The sequence below is a fragment of the Chiloscyllium punctatum genome, chromosome 31 (genome assembly GCF_047496795.1).
Source record: "Chiloscyllium punctatum isolate Juve2018m chromosome 31, sChiPun1.3, whole genome shotgun sequence".
Taxonomy (NCBI): domain Eukaryota; kingdom Metazoa; phylum Chordata; class Chondrichthyes; order Orectolobiformes; family Hemiscylliidae; genus Chiloscyllium; species Chiloscyllium punctatum.
The window spans coordinates 43,391,486-43,414,124 of NC_092769.1; the positions used below are offsets into that span (position 1 = coordinate 43,391,486).

Consider the following 22,639-nt stretch of genomic DNA (forward strand, 5'->3'; position numbering starts at 1 on the left):
AGAATGTCAATCTTGCATTCAATACGAATAGGTGTAATGAAAATAAAAAATACAAAATCCCGCCAATTCATGAATAAACAATAATTAAAAGTTTAATTTGATCAAAGTTCATAACAATGTTTCGACGAATTGCAATTTTTAATGACAAATGTAGGTAATTAGCTGACTAATGAATAATTGGAAGTGGCATATATTTACTTAATGCCGAAGAAAGCGACTTGTTTTCCCTCTTGTTACACAGCAGAATAACAATGTGTGTGTGTGTGTGTGTGTATGTGTGTGTCTGTGTTCGAAATGTTTGAATCAAGCTGTTTCTAACAAAATAACTGATGACTTACGAGCACTTAGTCTTGTCAGCTTTAAAACCACAACATTTGTCAAATATTTTCCAGGAAATTACAACCAGAATAACTAGTTAACTTCTTTTCATAGGAACCCAAAGAGAATAAGTAGCGGACACTGTGAATTAGTTGAGTCATTGCAAGAATTCAACTGAAGACAACATCCCTTCTTTCCAAAATGTTCAAAATTTAAAAAATGAAAATTTATTGCCATTGTTGAATGAAAGAATAGAGATGTTAATTCTTTTTCATTTGATTTTGTTGCATGAAACATCCGTAAGCTGTATTATGATTACAAACACAATAAATGTGAGCATTGAAGTCAAATATAATCAATTGAATTCAACTATGTTTCAACAGATAAAATAAAAATTGATATTTACAATGATTGAGAGATTGTGCACTGCAATACATTTGCAGTGGTTCATATACTGTGCCGTAAATCCACATTTGCGCGACCTACTAGATTGAATTATTATTTTTATTCTACATCAGCAACAATTGAATTATCAAAGTCTGTCAATGCATTAAAGAATAATGAATAATCTCTTTTTGCAAGTGATTGAGCAATGTCTGGAAATGAACTGGAATTAATTCAGTTAAAAGTAATTACATTTTCCTGAATTTTAAGACTGAGATGACCGTGATCATTCAAATGAGCTAACATCAGATACTTGCAATGACGTTGGATGGGAAGTCATTGGTTCCTTTGTGGGGTAGGTGACCTGAAAAATAAAGGCATTTTCATACTGTACTATTAGTACTCAGAAATAATAGATTAAATCTAAATGTGAATCTCATTGTATGTGTTCAAAAGACTTATTTAAAAATAATTGTGCCATTATTGTAATGGCAATGACTTGATAATGAATGCTGTATTTTGAAGAATTAAAATGAATCAATATTTCAAAAGCATTTTGCTGTGATGTTGATTGGATATTTATTAAGATCAGTAAATTGAGGCATAAAACATTGTACCTAGCTTTATGGATGGAAGAAAAATGAGCCATTCAGTGATTATTGAGCAAAATTCTTTTTTTAAGTAAAAAATGTACGTAATACAAGAATTGTGAATTTCCATTAGACGGATTCCTTGTAGAGATATGTTACATCAATTAAATGATCAATATTATGATCAATGTTGAAAGATTTGTGTCAGAATTAGGAAGAGAATTCGTAAGTCATGAAAGTGAGCTTGAAACTGAACAATGTAGTCAATGACATGTAGCGTATATGTGATTTTAATAATATTGTCATTTTTGTACAATGATGAATAATGTTGGAATAGAAATGCCAAAAAAATCAACATGGTCAAAGCAGTTCTTTTCTCACAATGAAATGAAAACAATAATCATTTTGTAGCACTCATTATTTGAAATAGCAGGTTTTTAAATGTGACATATACAGTGAAGGCTAACCCTTTTGCAAAAATGTGGGAAGTTCACAAATTTAAAATGCAGTATTTGTTCAATTTGTAATAAAAATGGTTATAATTTGAATTGTCTCTAGTACACACACAACAAAAAAGGAGCTTAAAGATTGTTAGATTGACAAAGATTTGCTTTACAACATTATTGTAGTATAGTCAATATCTGTGATAAAATAGAATTATTGGTTTAAACAATATAAATCAACATTAACGACTGAGCTGAAATATAGCACCTCAATTGCATTAACTGCATAGAATAGTAAATAAATGTTTATTGTTGTCATTTGTCCTAGGAACAATAAGATACTTACTCAGGTTATTCCACTGAATAGTAATCAGCTGATGATGAATATCTTTGTGTCGCTTTATGTGCACTGTTTTGTGTGAACATTGATTTCAATAAATTTAGATATTTACATGAATTAGGAACAGACTGATAACTGGGTGTGAAAGATCTTATTTAAGATTAGACAATTTTTCGGAATTCAGGAGGTTTGCTGAACAAAACACTGTTAAGTCATCATGCAATAAACTGGATTAGAGAGAAATATGCAAATTCAATTTTCAAATGAATGCACTCGGATATTTTCAGAACATTTCAATCGTACATTCAATATAAATAGATGAATGGAAAACTAAAAACAAATTTCAGACAACTCATAAACAGATCAATAACTAAAAATTGATATATAGTAGGAAGTGGCATTTGTTTATTTAACTGAAGAATAACTTAATTTTTTTCTAATATTTATACCTTTGAAGCATCAAGTTCTATCTTTACTTTGCATATTTCATCTTTGTGAATGCAACATTATCAAATATTTTGCAAAGAATATTGATTGAGTGTAATTAGATACATTCTGTTATTAGCGGACTGAAGAATATATATAGCAGATACTGTGATTATTGGAATGAACAACAAATGAAAACATATCTCATGTTGAATTGAAAGGCAATTCATTCGATTCTTAGATATTTTCTTCTCAACAATCAGAGCTGCTCTGGCACAGCTCTGTGCAAGGTGGGAATTGAAATTGGTCTGGTAACAGAGACACGACCAGACAACTCTGGTCTGGTAACAGATACACGACCAGAGTTGCACTAGATTCCTTCATAACATTCCCAACCAGGCTGGGCAGGGCTGAAAACTAATCAGATGTTTATTGCGATAATTGGATTGGAATTAAATGGTTGGATACTGTGTACAATCTTCTGAAAATTCAGTAGTAATTTACAATAATGATGGGAGTTAACAAATGTCTTAATTTAACATGATTTTTATGATCACTTGTGGAACGACAACTTGACAGAATTGTGTGATTACTGTGCATTATAAATAAAAATGAATATAATTATTCTATATGTTCATAAGTTCCACATTTTCAGAAATGCAAATTACAATGCTTTTGATCTACACGTAAATTGGAACAAAATGATGAATTGGTCAATCAATGTGCCTATTCAGCTGAAGACAACTTTCATTCTTTCTAAAATACACGATTTCTAAGTCACCATTTCCTGTGGTTGTTTAATGAAAGAAGAGAGATGCCAACCCTTTTTTGTGTGCTTCAAAAAATTCATGGGGATTTCAATGATTTTGCACGTGAAAAATATTCAATTGTTATTGTGATTAAAAACACAATAAATGTTAACATTGAAGTGATTTCTAATCAAATCAATTCAAAAGTGTTTCCAAGGTTAAAATGAAAAGCAATATTTAGAATGATTGAGTGATCGTGCATTGCAATGTCCTTGCATTAGTTATTATATGAAAACATAGTTCCACATGTACACCCCTTACCGAATTGAACAATTATTAGGTTTTGGCAACAAATCGATTTGAAATATTTTATTAATGAATTTAAGAATAATGAGGTATCTCCTCTTACTATTCCACTGAGTAATGTTCAGAAATGAAGAGAAATATTGCAGTGTAAATTAACTGGTGTTCTCTGAATTTCAATGGCTGAGAAGACTGTGATCTTTCAAATGAGCAAAAGTCAGATACTTACAAATGATGTTGCAATGGCAATTATTGGTCTTTTGTGGGCGTATTGGCCTTATCAAACAAGTTTTAATGTTGTAGCACTCACACGAAGAAATATGGAAGGTATTAAAAGCACATTGTACTTGTTATAAAGCCTAAGTTAAAGTATTGCGTAATTATTGTAATTGATAATTGTTTCTAAAATCCTGATAGATAAATTGACTTAATATTTTGAATGCACTTTGCTCTGATGTCGATTGTCTATTCATTAAGATAAATAAACTGAAAATTAAAATATAAAACGTGGCTTTAATAATTAAAAAATCTCAGCAACAATTGAACATCGTTCAACTTTTTTTTGGTTGGTTCATGTCTATTTTATTAATGTAACTTTTATCATGATAAATGTTTAGATAAATGTCAGAACTCGGAAGAAAATAATGAGGATGGGAAAGTGGGTATTATTATGCACTAAACATAGAGTCAATGACATTTGGTACAGGGAGTCATTTTGTAGCAAAAAAAACTAATAATTGTGTGATTATTGTTCATTGACAACTAATGTTGGAAGAAAATAAAACTACCTCAAAATGAAATTAAAATAAATATCATTTTGGAGGTCACATGATTTGAAAAATGGAAATTGTCACTTAATGTGACATTTGAGCTGAAGAATCGTTCTTCCCCCCGCCACCCCCATGTGTAGTCCTGTCAATAATTTAAAATTTAGTATAAGTTGAACTAAATAACAAATGGATGTTCCTCCATTGTTTTCTTGAAAACAAAAATTTAAAAAATTAACATGAAAATGATATCGCTCTGCAAGGAATAATTTCACAGATAATAAGTGTTTGTATTGAATTTAAATGTCACCATAGCTGTAGGAGTGATTTCCCCTGACAGGGAATGAAGACTGAGGAGATAGGCCGAACTCAGGCAAGTGGAAGATGTTTACTCATGCTGCAATCAGTTAATGCAGGGATCATCCCCCCGAGGCCAATCTAGGAAGGGAGGTCCATGACACACTAATGTGTACAGTAAAAAGCAGTATTTTTACACACCTTCTGTATTACAATGTCCACATGCAATGTGGTTACAGTCGTTCCATCATGATACAGACACCCAATCCTGTAGAACACCTATTCTTGGATGAACATCAATATGGATAGCCCGAATTTCCTATTGGTTCATGGTGTTTTACAGGTGCTATAATCTCCAGGCCTTGGGATCTCTGTGCATTTTATTTCCTCACATTACAAAATTAATTTCTGCAGTCCTTTGGGCCTCTCACTATGCCTTATTTACAATTCTCAAGAATATGTAATTAGAAAAGTCTTAAATGTTCTGAGCAATTTTAAAATAGTAACTATTTCTGACAATCAAACCCTGCCTGTTTCCCTGACAGCCGCTGTGGAAGTTAGCTGGGCTCTATCCTGCAGTTGGTGTTTATTCATTCACTGGGACAATTATTCTTTCATTAATGAAAGTCAGGGTTGGTCATTTTTCTGTGTGCCTGCATTCTCTTATCACTATCTGGAATATGACTGTCTGGAATTGCATGCTTATGGACTTGGAGTAGGATTGTACAAAATGTTCTTTTTTTAACTTAAGACTGAAACACACTGTTGGTCTTATTTATCTCCCCTCCACCATTTTGTGTTTTAATTCCAAGGCAGGCTGCTCAGGGCTTCCCTACAGCAGCAAATCAATAAGGATTTCAGCATTAAAATAAAAATCAACATTCGCTACCATTAGGAAACTGTACCATGCAATATGCTTACGTCACTGAGACTTAATTCCACACTTAAAGCCGACTATACTGATTTGATCAATGATTACATATTAGATATAAGTAACAATTAGTGTTAAAACTAGTCACTGTAAACTTAAAATGATTAGAAATGTCATATTACAATCCGCAACATGTAGAATTGGAGTCGAAAACAATCAGATGTATCTTCATTTGTAAGGCTGAATATGAATCCAATGATTTCTGTGAACATTCAAATGAGAAGATATCCGATATTTCCTGTCAGTGTTGGATGACGGATCATTGCTTGGTTTGTGGTTGTGTTGACCTGGAATAAAAGATAATTTTTTCTTAGTAAAATTGGCACTATGAAATAATGATTTAAATTGAAATGTGAATCTCACGATATTTGTTACAAAACCTAAATTAAATTACTGTGTGATTGTTGGACTAACAATGAATTGGTAATCTATTTTAGAACACTGACACATTAAGTGATTCAATATTTCCAAACGGGTTTGCTGTGATATGGTAGTAAGCACATATGCTCTTACTTAAAAATTAAAATCATGGAAATGAAAGAAAGATAAATACACATACCATGCGCTTATTGTAAATTCATGCAAAATACAACTGTGGAATATGTTTAAAGCAGTTTTTCCTGAAATGAAAAGATAACTAGAATGATTAGCAGCAGGATGTAATCGCAATAAAAAATCATTCAATGTGACTATTCAGCTGCAGGCAGCTCCCCTTCCTTACACATATGTATAACTTCCAACAATTCAAAATTTACTCTGATAAAGAAAAGAACATACGCATGTAAATTCTTTTTTCTTGTTGACAAAAAAGTCACAAATTTGAATTTTTTTAGCTTTAAAAAATTTAACTATTACTGTGATCAGAAATACAATAAAACTTCGTGTTGAAGAAAAATCAAATCAAATCAAAATACACATCGATATTCACAATAATTGGGAGAGTGAACACAACAATATCTTTCCATCAGTTAATGTACTGAGCCATAATTCCACTGTTATATCCCTTACTGGATTGATCAATTATTAGATATTAATAACTAAATTATTAATATGCTATCATTGAACTGAATATTAATGAGAAATCTCATTAATGTTTGAACGAGCAATGTGTCAACATAAACAGTAATTATTAGTGAAATGTCTAAGATATCTCTTTATAAATGAGGCTGAGATTACTTTGATTGTTGAAACGAGTAGCATTCAGATATTTATAATGAGCATTGGCTGCAAATCAATGCTTTTTGGTGTAGACCTGAAAGATTTTGTTATTGTAGTATAGGCAGTAAGAAATTATGATGTGCATCGCACCTTACTGAATATTTTCAAGTTTTCTAACAGGTTTCTGGTCCAATCTTCAGTTTAACAAGGGTAATTTTGGGTCAGAACATCAATAACTGCAAACAATTTAAACACATCTCCATCAAAGTTGCTAATCTGATAATTCAGAACAAATATAAAAAAATTACCTCTAAATTTAATTGACTATATTTTTAGATTATAGTCAAGTTCGTTATCTACTTATTTCCTTCCTATTTCTGACACCAGTGGCTAAATATTGATTAGATTAAATGTCATATGAGATAGACATTAGCTTTCTCTCAAAGATCTGTACAGCACAGGAATGGGCCATTTGGCCCATAATGTTGTGCTGAACATAATGCAAAAGAAACTCATCCCTTCTGCCTACCCTTGGTTCATATCCTTCCAAATTATCGAAATGAACATTAAAGAGCCTTAATGTATCTGCTTCCACCACCAACCCTGGAAGTCCATTCCAGACAGCAATCACTCCCTGTGTACAAAACAAATTGCCCCTTACATGCCCCTTGAACTTTCCCTCCTAACCTTAAACACATGTCACGTAGTTTTTGACGCTTCAACTCTGGGAAAAACTTTCTGACCGTCAACCCTATCTACGTATCTAATGATTGTACAGACTTCCATCAAGTCTTCCCCCAGTCTCCGCCACTTCACAAAAAAGCAATCTGAATTTTTCTCGCCTCTCCAAATCCAGGCAGCATCCTGGTAAATGCCCTCTGTACCCTCTCCAAAGCATCCATACCCTTCCTGGAACATGGCGAACAAAAGTGAATACAATACTTTAAGTATGCCTTAACCAAAGTGTTAAAATGTTACAACATGACTTCCTGACTCTTGTAACCAGTTCCCTGACCAATAAAAGCAAGCATGCCATTTGCCTTCCTAACCACCTAATTACTTGCATGGTCACTTTCAGGGAGCCATGGTCTTGAACGTCAAGATCCCTTTGAATAATAAAGCTGTTAGGGTCCTGCCATTAACTATCTACTTTTTTTTTAACATTTGAGCTTCCAAAGTGAAACACCTCACACTTGTATGGATTAAACTTCACCTTTAATTACTCTGCCCATATCTGCAATTTCTCTTTTTCCTGCTGCATTATTTGACAACACTCTACACTGTCCCCAACTGCACTGAACGTTATATCATCTGCAAACTTATTAACTCACCCAATTAGATTTTAATCCATGTCACTTCTATATAATTGCATCGCAAACAGAAGGGTTCCAGTACAGATCCCTGTGGATAAAAGACAGAAAATGAGGGAAATGCAGAATTCTTGAAGAAATGAGGTTTTTTCAATGACAGAATAATTCTGATGAATAATCTTCTAAAGTGAGATTTTTTTAAAAATTAACCCAATATTTTAATTCATTATCCAGTACAAACTGCTTTGAAAATATTGTATCATCTTAAGTGTTGCATTCTCACATTAAATATTATTTCATTGTCATTTCAATTATCACACCATCATGAGATTTACATTTTCGATCAATCCATTATTTATTAAGGCCAGTATCATAATGAAACATTGACATTCTTTTCAGGTCAACACACCTGCAATCAACCAAAGTTCTCTCACCCAACACTCATTTTAACTCTCTCATTCTCTTTTATTTGAATTCTCGTATTAATGGAAGGATCATTAATCAGTCTTATCAATTAAGAAATTGCTAACTATTTTTCACATAAATATTTAATTTTTTTCCAACATATTGCACAATTACATTGCAATAGGGGTTTTCTCATCATTCTTAAATTTGTTATCAGCCATTTTAAAACTAATTATTACCAAAATCTAACCGGTAATCATTGTTGAAATCCAATATCTCCAGCTGTATATGTGGAACTATGTCTCAGTACATCAACTGATACAAACAATATTGCACTCTACAATCTCTTAATCTTAGCAAAAATAATTTTAAGTGTGGAATCTTAGCTGGATTGAATTGGTTGTAAGAAAAAGTGCAGTCTGAAGAAAGGTCACTGGGCCCAACTCTCTCCACAGATGCTGCCAGACCTGCTGAGTTATTTTCCAGCAATTACTGAGTTTGTTTGTGATTTCCAGCATCCACAGTTTTGTTTACAATCTTGTATTGATTGTATTTCACCTCAATTCTAACATTGTTACAGTTCTGATTATTACAATAAGAGCTAAGTATTTTTCATGTTAAGCATTATTTAAATTACACGTGTTCCTTGTGTAAATAAACCAGAATTAACAAATGTTTGTTCTATGCTTTTACAATAAATCTTGAATTCTTAGAAATCACATTTTTTTGAAAATGAGGGAAGTTGTCTTTCGCTGAGTAGTCACATTGAATGACTAATGCTTTATTTCCAATTCATGTGCATTAAAAAGCAGGTTAATTTTAACTTATGCACATGAATAACTGCTTCAAACAAATTGACTTACTTGATTATCATGAGATTTATGTTTATTTAAGACCATTGTTGCTTCGTTCCATCATTATTAGAAATTACTAATTCTTTTTATCCATTACACAATGGAACTGTCTAATACAATCCTAGTCCAATTATAACAATAAATATCTGAGCAGTTTTCCCTGTGAATAAACACAGTAAGTATGTGATTATAGTCCTGCCCTTCCTGCATGGGAATATTATGGTAATGTGTGTACTAGTAGACCAGGAGCCATGGGTTCAATTCCCACCTTCAACAGAGATGTGTCAAAACACCTCAGAGTTGATTAGAAAATATCTAAGTGTCGACTGAATTGCTTTTCAACCAACATTGTCTCAACTTGTAACTGTTGTTCATTATAATGATCACAACATCTTGAATTTATTTGCTTCACATCACTGATTAAAGTATGAATTGGGCTTGGACTGCTTTAGTACCTGAGAAGTAAATTATTTATTAACACTAAATAGTCACGAGATTATGCAAATTCCTTTTTCTATCAAATGTCATGGACTGTATCTTGTGGTCACTCTCATATTCACTTTCATTATCTTTTTATTTTCTTCTTAATTCAGACACAAATGTTTGAACACCGATAAAGTATGAATAAAGTATTATGCTGCTTCTAAATACCTCTCAACTTTTAATAACTTTGCAGTCTTAAAGATTCTACGGTGTAAATAATTTTTAAGGTGAGGAGGAAAGATTTAAAAGGGGTCTGAGGGGCAACTTTTCCACACTGTTTTTCACATATTGGGATGAGCTGTGAGAGGAAGGGCAGTGGCTGGTACAATTACAACATCTAAAAGACTTTTGGACAGTTTATTGGATAGAAAACGTCCAAAGGGGTATGGGAGAAACACAGGGAAATGGGACTAGTTTAGTTTAGGAAACTTGGCCGGAATGCCAAGTTAGGCTGAATGGCCTGTTTCCGTGCTGTATCAGTCTAGCATTCTACAATTCAAACTTCACTGTGATTGGTCAAGGAAAGAACAAACGGGTGTTAATTCTATTTTGTATCCATAAAAAAGTGAGATGAATTTTAAATAATTTTGTCACATGAAATAGTTTGCTCTTATTGTGATTAGAAATACAATGAATGTGAGCATTGAAGTGAAATATAATTTAATCAATTCAACTGTGTTTCCATGGTTAAAATAAAAATTGATATTCACAATCATTGTGAGTTTGTACATTGCAATATCTTCACATTACTTCATGTACTGAGCCATTATTACACATTTATACCCCCTACTGAACTGAACAATAATTAGATAGAGCAACACTTAGATTTTCGAAAATCTATCAGTACACTTGTAAGAAGGAGAAATTTAATTTTGCTACATGACTGTGCAATGTGCAGACATGAACAGGAATTATTGCAGTGAAAAGTCGTTCCAGTTTTCTGAATTCATAAGGCTGAGATTACTGTGATTATTCAAAACAGCAAAAGTCAGTTTACAAAGCGTTTTGCATGCAAAATGATTGGTTCCATTGTGGGATAGTTAACCTGAAAACAATCGCATTGTTTCAATGGATTAAATTAAAATATGGATTAAAATAATATATGGATCTGACGAAACACATTAGAAAGACAAACAAATTATTCTGCAATTATTATAAGGATAGTGAATTCCTAATAAATGTTGTATTCTGAACAAATAAATTGACTCAATATTTTAAAATCACTTTGCTCTGATGTTGATTAGACGTACATTAAGATCGGTAAACTGAAGACTGAAATATAATACTTAGATTGATGGATTGAGGACAATAAATGAGCCATTCAATAGTTATTGAAGAGAATTATTTTTTGTCAAAATGCAGACAATACAGAAGTAATGTATTTCATTCAATTAGTTTACTTGTCGAAACATGCTATGTGATTTTAATTTATGTAATTTTATACTGATCGATGTTCAAACATTTGTGTCTGAATTAAGAAGAAAATAAAAAGATAATGAAAGTGAATAGGAGAGTGACCATAAGATACAGTCCGTGACATTTGATAGAAAAAGGAATTTGCATAATCTCGTGACTATTTAGTGTTAATAAATAATTTACTTCTCAGGTACTGAAGCAGTCCAAGTCCAAGTACAACAAGATCTGGACAATATCCAGGCTTGGGCTTACAGGAGGCAAGTAACATACATGCCACACAAATGCAGGCTATCACATATAAGACATAACCTAACCACCATCCCTTGACATTCGATGGTGTTACTATGACTGAACACCCACTATCAACATTATCCTGTGAATAATCATTGATCAGGAACGGAATTGGTCTCACCACATAAACACAGTGGCTACAAGAGTAATTCAACTCCTGGCTCCTGAAATCCTGTCCAAACGCTACTAGGCACAAGTCAGGAGTGTGATGGAATACTCCCACTTGCCTGGATGAGTGCAGCCCTAACAACACTCAAGAAACTTGATACCATCGGAATAAAGCAGCCCGCTTGATTGGCACTGCTGCTACTGAACATCAGTGGTGGTGAGGGTAGATGTTTGTGGATGTCCTAGCTACAATCTCTGCCTCTTCTTATTAACAAAGATAAAAGAATCTTACATTGCTCAACATTCTCATCAAAACCGAGTACAGTATTCACCCCAGCCTTTGTTATACCAACCAGCAGCATTTCCACCACCAATAGCAGCTCCTCTTAAATTATTTTGTCAGTAACTTGTAATTAACTGGTTACTACAATTACAACTGAAAATGTGTTGCTGGAAAAGCACAGGTCAGGCAGTATCAAAGGACCAGGTGAATTGACGTTTCGGGCATAAGCCCTTCTTCAGGAAGGTCCTGAAGAAGCAGTGAACCACATTTTGAAATGATCTTTCTGAACATAATATAGATCAGGTTAAAACTGAAGTCGGTGTCTTACACAACTTGCTGAAAGGACACAGACAGTAGAATCTGAGGTGATCATGAGTGTATGGAGGTGAATGTGGGAGACAAGCTGGGACTTTATTGGAGTAGTCACTGTGAGAGGGAACAAATGCTGGATGCAGGGTTTCAGCAGCTGATGGACTGACGCTCAGGTGAGCCATCGGAAACTGAGCAAGTGACCACCATCTAATAGGACAGAGAAACTGATCCATCAGCCTGAAACTGACTGACCACGTGGCTGACAGTGACTCCAACACAAGTGAATGGAAACATTGCTCAGAGCCTGTTTCTGTAACATTCAACACAACCAGGAAATGGAAAGTGAATAATGAGCTGAAAACAAGGCCACTGCTCTGTTAGAGTCAAAATCATTCAATGTTCAGTTATTGGACATTATTGACTCTCAGAATATTCTAACCTGCAGAATCACAGTAAAAGGGGAAAGTAAACAACATTTTTGGCAAAGACAGAATGAGCCAACTGCTTGTATAAAAACAGCTCAGAACAAATGTGCTGAATCCTCCACAAACTGACAAACACAGGTACCATCAGTTTATAGATAGACAATGAAATTCTTCAGAAAAACCCTTCCCTGTTTATGGTGTGTGGTAGAAAACATTCTCAGTGAGAACTGCCACTTATTTCCTTTGAAAAGAATCTCTGTTTCCCCTCAGAAAAGCAGGTGTGCCCCAAACTTACAGACTGTCTTACAGACAAAGGAAACCTGATCAGGGACTCGCAGGTTAATTAAGCTATGAGTGACAGTCCATTGCACACAACAAGAGCTTAGACCACAACAGATTCTAGTGAAACCAACAATGCAATGAAAAAGGTGAATTAGTCTTAATAATCATGCAGCCTCTCTCAATCAAATAATCCCAGTCAACTTCTAAACATTTTAAAACTATTAATACCAATGTATACATATTTATTTACTTTCCTAATTTCCTCCAAAAAATATATATGACTATTCTCTTTAAAATATATTTTAAATGGTCAATTCATAATCACAATTCAGTTCCAATTATTCTTAGTGCAAAACAACTAGCAAACTAAAATAGTTTTCACGTCAATAATGACACTGGAAACTTTGTTATGTAGTTTACCCATATTTCCAAATATTGTTTTGGTTCATTATTCCAGTGAAGCTAAAATTCAAGTCTATTTATTTTCTCTGATATCCTTCCATTACTTTATTCCCTAATAACAATGCCCATGGTGTAATGGGTGACAAACATTAAATAAAATTGAATTTTCAATGCAAGAACTTGTACAAATAATCACATATTATTCAGTTCATTCATTATCGTTGATTATGAGGGTTATTTTCACTGTATGATCATGTTAAATTCACTTAAATAATCAGAGTAGAATTTTCACCTTTAAAGATATGTAAAGTGAATGTCAAATTATTAATATTTCAAGTAAAACCAAATTCACATTTTGCTCTGTGTTATTCCAGGAATGACAGGATGTGTTGAATTATTATGGGAAACAGGAACAAGTGAAGGTGGTGGCTCTCTGACGTGAGGCCTTAAAGCCAAAGGGCCAGGTGGTAGTTACAGTGGGGGAGGTACCGAGTGCCCCGCTGTCCTCAGAAGGCAGTGAGGATGGTGACACTGACTGGAACGGGTTAGATGACAAAGCATCCACGTATGGACAGAGGGACGACAATGGGTGGGATGACCCACCGCCCTATAAGGTCCAGAAGGCCGTGTCTGTGGCACCACTGGGCATCAAAGGTCAACTTGGACAGACAGTAGGGAGCAACAAAGGGAACTGACAGAAACCAAACATGAACCGTTCACCTGCTGAATAACAGATGTTGGTGTGTTAACACCCAGCCTGATAGAGAAATGGTAATAACGGGCCTTATTGGGACAATATGGATGAATTAGTTGAGGTACAGTCTCACCGATGATGGTGTTAGGCCAAAATCCTTTATGCCAAGATGCCCGGACGTGTACAGCAGAACCTGTCTCTGCAATGAGTGGGTGAGGGGTTGAGCCCCCCCCCAGTGCACAGCCGATGAGTGCCTCCAGGCATTCACAGATATTACAGGGATAAACTGGGGAGGGGACAGACTGAATGGGCTAAAATAACCTTGGTGTCTCAGGGAACCAAGGGTATTATCGAGGCTCATACAGAGAGGAAGCCTGAGGTGTGTAAGGACCACGGGGGATTACCAAACCCCAACCTGTGATGATGAAATAGGTTTGATGTATTTAACAGATGACATGGGACCCTATTTAACTGTAATTATAAACGTGGGACTGCCAGTGGGAGATCATTCTGATCACATTCTGAATTGGGCCATGAGAGCTGAGACAAACTCAGAAACACAGGGAGGGTAGTACAGTACAGGGAGGGTACTGCAGTACAGGGAGGGTAACCAGACCCACAATGTTACAAGGGAAGCAGGAAAGGGCACATAGACAAGGAACGTAGGCAGAGAGAGGGAGATAGATGTTCACATTGTGTGTGTGCCTGTGTTCACGTAGGCACATGAATATTCATTGACGCTGTGTTTGGGAACCAGCAGAACAAATATTAATAAAAGGAGCATCTATATCAGTTACCGAAACGGATTTGCCCCTCACCCCTCAATTACTAAAATGAGAGCAGTTGGAGAGGGAATCAAGGAAGCTGGATGAAATAAATCTGTCCCAATGCAGATCATCGATATGGCAAAATATATTCAGATATGGGAGTGTGAAACTGAGGAAGGGACCATTCTGGAAGTTGCCATTTTAGAACAGTTCAGAGCAACTATTGATGTAGAGGCACAAACTCTAATATGGGTACAATCTGGCCAGGCCCAGGACAGGAAGCAAAGGAGAGGCGACATCTCCAGAGTAGTTACCTTGCAGGGAGACTGGAACAGTCACAGAATCTGGGGAGTTATAGCTAGGACCCAAACAGCAGGGCGGGTAACTCAAACAGGAATGTGGGTTATTATCTGTAGATCCTGTAAAGATCGAGGGCCCTCTCACTCCCCACCCAAACTGGATCCCATTAAAGCTGGGGCTGAGAAGGCAATAATTGTGACAGTAACAGATTGAGAGAAGCAGGGAATAGTCAGACCAACAGTATCCCAGACTAATTCACAGAAGCCGGACAGCTCATCCCACCTCACTATTGATTAGACCTCCCTCAGTAAATCTGCCACTAAAGAGTATCCTACAGTACTGAACCACACCACTTTATTTAATGGATTAAAATTGCAACAGGATACAGTCTCAGCCCTTGATATTGTGAATGGGTTACTGTGGACCTAGAACGGTCAGAATAAGCTAGTATTTACTGTCTGAGGAAAGCAGTAGACCTGGATCCAGTTACCTCAGGGACCTCATAATATTCCAGTATATCCCACCGATATATGGCTGATGGAGTGCATCGATTTAATCTTACCAACACCTCATTGCCTCAGTTGGTGAGAAAGAACATATCCGGATATTACATAGAGTATTGGGTCAGGTCAGGCAGGCCGGGCTTAAAATTAACCCACAGAGCGTGGGAAGGTAGGGAGAGATGTACCTGGGACATCACATCAGGAAGATCAAATCAGGAACGGAGGGGGACAATCCCAGTGAAACGAAAGACCATGATTTCAAAACTATCCACCCGCACACTGTGAAGGGGATAAGGCAAACTTTAGGATTGTTTAATTATTGGAGGACTTTTTTGGAGAATTACCCAGAAATGGCAGAACCATCACGAGCCCTGACAGAAGCGCGGACATTAGCCAGGTGTCAGGCAGTCAGCATATACACAGAGAGACAGCATGCCTTTGGTATAGTTCATGACCAAGTGATAGCCTGGGCTCGGTGAGGGTAAATCACCCTGTCTGTGGGCACGTAGAGCATGAAGGACAGGTCAGAGAGTTAGTGGAAGCAGCTAACTTTCCCAGTGAAGCAGCAATAATGAGAATTAGAGCTCACAAGGTAGTCAAAACCCCACACCAATGGGGCAGTAAGTTTGTGGATAAGGCAGGTGAATAGACAATAGACAATAGGTGCAGGAGTAGGCCCTTCTGCCCTTCGAGACAGCACCACCATTCATTATGATGATGGCTGATCATCCTCAATTAGTATCCTGCTCCTGCCTTATCCCCATAACCCTTGATTCCACTATCCTTAATCACTCTATCCAATTCTTTCTTGAAAGTACCCAGAGACCTGGCCTCCACAGCCTTCTGGGGCAGAGCATTCCATATACCCACCATCTCTGGGTGAAGAAGTTTCTCCTCAACTCTGTTCTAAGTGGCCTACCCCTTATTTTTAAAATTTGTCCTCTGGTTCAGGACTCACCCATCAGCAGAAACTTGCTTCCTGCCTCCAGAGTGTCCAATCCTTTAATAATCTTCTATGTGAAATACTGACTGAAATAGTGCAGACATTTGAGGAGATGGCAATGGCCGTAGCTACAGAAGTGAGAGAGGAAGGTTTAAAGATATTCCCAGAAACAGTCCCACAACAGCAGAAACAGGAATGGGAAAAGGGTGGGGCAGTAATAGGACACGTCAGAGTCTGGATGATCCAGCAGTGCCACTACACTGTATAAGACAAACATTATTAAAAACATATCATGGGCTGGCCCATATTGGGGAGGATAAAATGCAATATCAGATGATCCACTACAATCCTTGCCTGGAACAGGGAGAAATACAGCAAGGTTTTGTCGAAGGTGTGTAGTCTGTTCACAGTGTGAGCCAGGGAAAGCAATAAAATGGAGGCAGCAGCAGGGACCCAGGGGCCCATGGGAACAATTACAGATGGATTTTACACACACACCCAATCCCAGGGAAGGAAGTCCTGCTGGGTTTTAGTAAATAGGTTTACTCAATGGGTGGAAGCATTCCCCTGCAGATTCTGACCAAGGGACAAATGTTACAGGGAACATAGCTCTTTAGCTATGTGACCTGTTTGGTACTGAACAGAAATCCCATCCCCCATACCACCCCCAGAGCTCTGGGACAGTAGAAGGAATGACGCAGACACTGAAAGCTAGTCTGACTAAGGCTCTCTCAGAGACAGGACAGCGATGGGTTAGAGTACTATTTAGCAGCCTAATAAAACTGAGGACAACCCCAGCAAAGGGGACGGGACAGTCCCCCTTTGAATTAGTGACTGGATGGACTATGCAGATACCACAGGGTATGGTAGTGGGAGGGCCGGAGATGTGTGGTAGTGGGAGGGCTGGAGATGTGCAATGACAAGGATAGGGTTAAACCATTTGTAAAAGAACTGGCAAAGCAGCCGCATGAGCTGAGAGAATCAGAGACTGGGAAAGGAAACATGGAAATATCCGAGCTGACATTCCAAACTCTGGAGTTCAGGTCAGGGGGAAAATATTACTGGATCGTATGAAGTAAACACATCAAAATGCTGGACTTATCTGGGGGAGCCAGAGAGGGACCTTTCCCATCCTGTATTAGTAAGGAGCTCTGAATAAACATTGGTCGTGGTGCTCAGCACAGAACTCAAGGCTCCTCTTTGATATTTCTTCCAGTAACAGTTGTGTAGGGGTATGTTGCTGGCTGGAGGTCTGTGACCAGTGCCTCTGTTCCACAAGGGTCAGAGCTGGGACATCTGTTGCTTGTAATATATATAAATGAAAAGTTTGAAAATGTAAACGTTTTAATTAGCAAGTTTGTAGATGGCACAAACTGTTGAAGTTGTGAATCGTGAAGAATGATGTCAAAGGATACAGCAAGAAAGAGATGAGTCAGAAAGTTTTGTGGGGAAATTGCAGATATATTTTAATTCAGACAAGTGTGAGGTGATGCATTTTGGAAGACACAAAGCAAGAGGAATTTGTACAATAAACGGAAGGGTCCTGAGCAACACTGATATACAGAGGGATCTTCAGTTGCAAGCTGAAAGATCCCTGAAAGTGGTGAAGGAGGTGAATGGCAGGCTTGCCTTCTTTAGTCAGGGGAATGATAATAAAACTATGATCAGGCCACCTTTCGGGGATTGTGTGCCGTTTTGATCACCACATTATAGGAAGAAGGTGAAGGCTTTTGGGAAGGTGGAAACAGGTTTACCAGGATGTTGCCTGGATTGGGAGAGGTTAGAAAATCTTGGATTGTTCTCTTTGGAAAGTCAATGTCTGTGGGGTGACCCAACTGGCACAGAGTTTGTAAACCATGGTTTACTACAGAAATTGTATCTCTTGTTAAAAAGAAGAAAGAGGCTTATGTGTTGATGAGGCAAAATGGTACAGATGAAGCAATAGAGAGTTACAGATCAGCTAGGAAGGATTTAAAGAGAGAGTTAAGAAAAGCAAAGGGAGGACACGAGCAGTTTTTAGCAAACAGAATTAAGGGTAACCCTGAAATTGACTGCGGTTAAAGTGGGCAGCACGGTGGCACAGTGGTTAGCACTGCTGCCTCGCAGCGCCGGAGACCCGGGTTCAATTCCCGCCTCAGGCGACTGACTGTGTGGAGTTTGCACGTTCTCCCCGTGTCTGCGTGGGTTTCCTCCGGGTGCTCCGGTTTCCTCCCACAGTCCAAAGATGTGCAGGTCAGGTGAATTGGCCATGCTAAATTGCCCATAGTGTAAGGTAAGGGGTAAATGTAGATGTAGGGGTATGGGTGGGTTACGCTTCGGCGGGGCGGTGTGGACTTGTTGGGCCGAAGGGCCTGTTTCCACACTGTAAGTAATCTAATCTAATCTAATACTGCCCACATTTCTGATCCCCTTATTCCAGGGTTGATGTGATCACACCAGAGAGGGTACAGAGGAGATTGATCAGAATGTTTCTACAATTGGAAAATATCTGCTCTGCGGAGAGATTGGATAGTCTGGGGATGATTTCTGAGGAGGATGAGCTGAGATTTAATTGAAGTGATAAAATGCTGAGGAATCCAGATCGAGTGGATAGGAAGGAGCTATTCATTAACTGAGAGGTCAGAAACTGGAGGATTTAGATTGAAACTAATTCCCAGAAAGAAGGGGAGAGGAGAATTCATTTCACTCAGAGATGGTGGGGAGCAGGAACTCATTGATGGACTGGCAGAGGCAGTAACCAGCATCACATTAGAATAAAAGGACATGGATGTAACTGAGATGCTGGAACATGCAGGGCTGCGGACTAAAGTCTGCAGAATGGGATCATTGTGATTGATTTAACATTTCTCCAGAATATTAAAGTCAAGTCCAATTTGAGAATTTATGAACATCATCCGACCTGAATTCCAAATGTCAGAATAAATTTATCAGAAAGTTCAGCACAGCTCGAGGACACTTGGCCTATCCTGCATGTGTTGGCTGTAATAGAATGACCCAGGCTTTACAGCGTTATGTACTCACCAATGAGAGCAGCAATTTCAGACTGTGTACTCTGCCCTCTATGTTGTTATAATCTGTTTTTTCAATGTATTTCTTTCAGAGCTGCTCACCTTGTTTCCTGGTTTCTTTCCCAGCCCTAAATCCATTCCCCATGGCCTTGAGGGACTACCATTTCTGCAATTTAATTTCTCCTGCCTTCCCCCGTGTGACAGACTGTCTTTTTGTCCTTGTCTCACCCCCACCTTGCACACAACTTGTTACATTTCTGATGGTTCCCAGACCTCTGTGACTTCACTGCGCATCCTGGGTCAGGGGCACAAGTTGTGAATTCTCTTCCTCATGAGATAATTGGAAATCTGTCTGGCTGCAATTTCCCCCAGATTTTATTTTGTAAATAAAAGAGGATTTGCGTCAGAGTCAAGTATTTGTGAGCCTTCATCCACAATCCTGAGCACTTAGACATAATATGTGACCCTCCCACAGATGTGCAGGTTTGATGGATTGGCTGTGCTAACATGGCCTGTAGTGTGTAGGTAAGGTGGGTTGTGTTAGCCATGCTAAATGTGGGGTTATGGAGGTAGGGTGGGACAGCAGGTCATTGCAGACTCGATGGACCGAATAGTCTCTTTGTGCGCCTAAGGGATTCTGTAATTCTAACTAGTTGTGATTGTTGTCACATTTTCCTAAGTCCAGGTTCATTCATCTCAGGTACACATGCTACCTTTTGTGTTTCTGTGTGTGCCCGTAGTGTTAGGTAAGGGGTAAATGTAGGGGTATGGGTGGGTTGCGCTTCGGCGGGTCGTGTGGACTTGTCCACAGTCTCCATGATTGTGCAGATTCAGTGGATCAGCCATGGGAAATGCAGTGTTAAAAGGATGGAGTGCTCCAGGTGGGATGCTCTTTGGATGGTTGGTGGGGTTTGATGGGCCAATGCTCTCCTGCCACACTGTTGAGATTCTATTCTATGATTGTGGATAAAGGCTATTCTATGATTGAGGATAAAGCAGGGTGTTCTTGGAGAGGCGGTAATAACTGGAAAGCTGAATCCAAAAATCACCACCTTCACCAAAGGAGATTTTCGGAAAATGACAGATAGTCAGGTGGATTAGCATTCCAATCTTAGATAGTGAGGAAGCGTGTAGGAGATAATGATTTTGCAATTTTAAACTGAGGGGAGACAGTGATTTATGGTTTTAGATTGCGTCGTACATTCGCAGTGTGAATATCCATCCTGTACTTTATTACAAAGCCAAGGTCACTGACAATGAAAACCAAAACACCCAGGAAACATCGCCTCACCACGTAATCTGATAAAAGAATTCTGATAAGTCTGGTTGAATTTAGAACAAAGATGAAAAGTTGGAAGATTAAATCCAATCCCAAGATCCAGTGCTTAAACAAAAGGTGACGACAATAGGATGAGGCAGGAGTTGGCTAATGTAGACTGGAAACAAAGACTTTATGGTGGGAAAGTTGACGGACAGTGCGGGAATATCAAAGAAATTTTTTGAAGTGCTCAGCAAAAGTATATATCAGGGAAAAGGAAGGACTTTAGGAAAAAAGGAATAATCTGCCATGGGTGGCTCAGGAAATAAGGGAGTCTATCAAACTGAAATAGAATGCATACAGATTGGCAATGACCATGGAGATTAGAAAAACTTTAAAGATCAACAGAAAGCGAGATGGGATTGGGGGAGAAAAGTGATTAATAGCTATCCCCAGGGCTGGAATAACAGTTTATACTGCTAGAGGGGAACATGATGTTTGGGGAACATATGGCCTCTAATTGTTGAAGCACTTAACTGTTACCATAGAGATAATCCTAAGCAAGTTAAAAATCACAGCACACTCCAAAAGCTTGTATTTCCAAATAAACCTGTTGGACTATAACCTGGTGATGTGTGGTTTTTAAACTTTGTCCACCCCACCACCAGCTCCTCCACATCAGAATCCTGACAGACAGCCCCACTGAAACTGAAGTACCTATCACATACTTGAGGGAGCCACAGGGGCGTGGGGGAGGGGTGTGTGGTTTAACCACAAAGTGCTGAACTGAACTAGACTTTCTAACTGCCGTTGCCATGGAGATAATACTGAGAGACAGTCTCTATTCAAGGTCCCAAACCACAAAGGTATAAGAGTGGGAGCTGTACATTGGACAGGTGGGGAGTTACTTGATGCTGCCTGAAGGTGTTTTGCTTGTACACTATCCAGGTAACTGCCATGTCTCATCAATAAAGTCTCAAAGAAGACCTCTCTGAGTTCTGTGCCTAGTTATTCCTATCCAGCAGGGTTCAGGAATATGAGCACACAGCAGTCAGTCTTCACAGTGGAGGATACGAAGAACATGCCAGTAATTGATAAGGAGACTGAGGAAGGTGAGGACCTAGATAATAACCATTATCGTGAAAGAGTTAGAACTGGATATGCTAATGTAGCTAAAGGTAGACAAGTCTCATTGCCCTGATGGGATACATCCCAGGATACCAACAGAGTTAGTGGGAGAAATAGCAAATGCACTTAGAGTCATAGAGTCTGACAGCAGAGACAGGCCCTTTGGCCCATGCCGACCAGAAAGTCCATCCACGCTAACTCCATTTCCCTGCACTTGGCCCATTTGCTTCTGACCCTTTCCTATCCATGTATTTGTCCAAATGTCTTTTACCTGTTGTGAGTGTTCCTGCCTGAACCATTTCCACTGGCAGCTCATTCCATATACATACCACCCTCTGTGTAAAACAGTTGCCCCTCAGCTTCCCTTTTATTCTTTCTCCTCTAACCTTCAACTGATCCAATCAAGCCGTCCAATCCTTGAGTTCCTGGGAAAAAGACTGAGTGCATTCACCTTATCCATGCCTCTCATGGTCTTATACACTTCTAGAAAAGAATCCCCTCAGTTTCCTCTGCTCCAAACATAAAATCCTCCCTTGTCCAACCTCTCCCTATAACTCAGACCCCTGAGCCCTGGTAACATCCTTGTAAATTGTTCTGCACTTTTTACAGTTTAATAACTGAAACCTCCATTACATCCATCATATTTCCAGTGTTTCCCTGCGGGGCTGGAACCGACGGGACAATGCCAATGGATTACAATCCATGATCGAGAATGAACCCCTTTACAACAATCCCGTTTTCATAGTGTTCCCCATGGTGCA

At 38.1% G+C, this 22,639-nt stretch overlaps 1 long non-coding RNA gene across 11 annotated transcripts in view; it reads right to left on the reverse strand.

Annotated features, from left to right (window-relative positions):
• Positions 1–522: 522 nt before the first annotated feature.
• The window catches only part of LOC140456947 (uncharacterized), a 62,792-nt gene continuing 40,675 nt past the window's right edge, over positions 523–22,639 (reverse strand). For 9 of the 11 annotated variants that reach the window (XR_011953268.1, XR_011953273.1, XR_011953274.1 and 6 more), the window contains 3 exons: positions 8,038–8,107; positions 6,108–6,168; positions 523–5,835 (listed from right to left, as the gene is read on the reverse strand). This is a non-coding gene — a long non-coding RNA (uncharacterized lncRNA). Of the gene's footprint in view, positions 5,836–6,107; positions 6,169–6,856; positions 6,943–8,037; positions 8,108–22,639 lie in introns of all 11 variants that reach the window. The other 2 variants (XR_011953275.1, XR_011953269.1) reach the window with 2 other exon arrangements.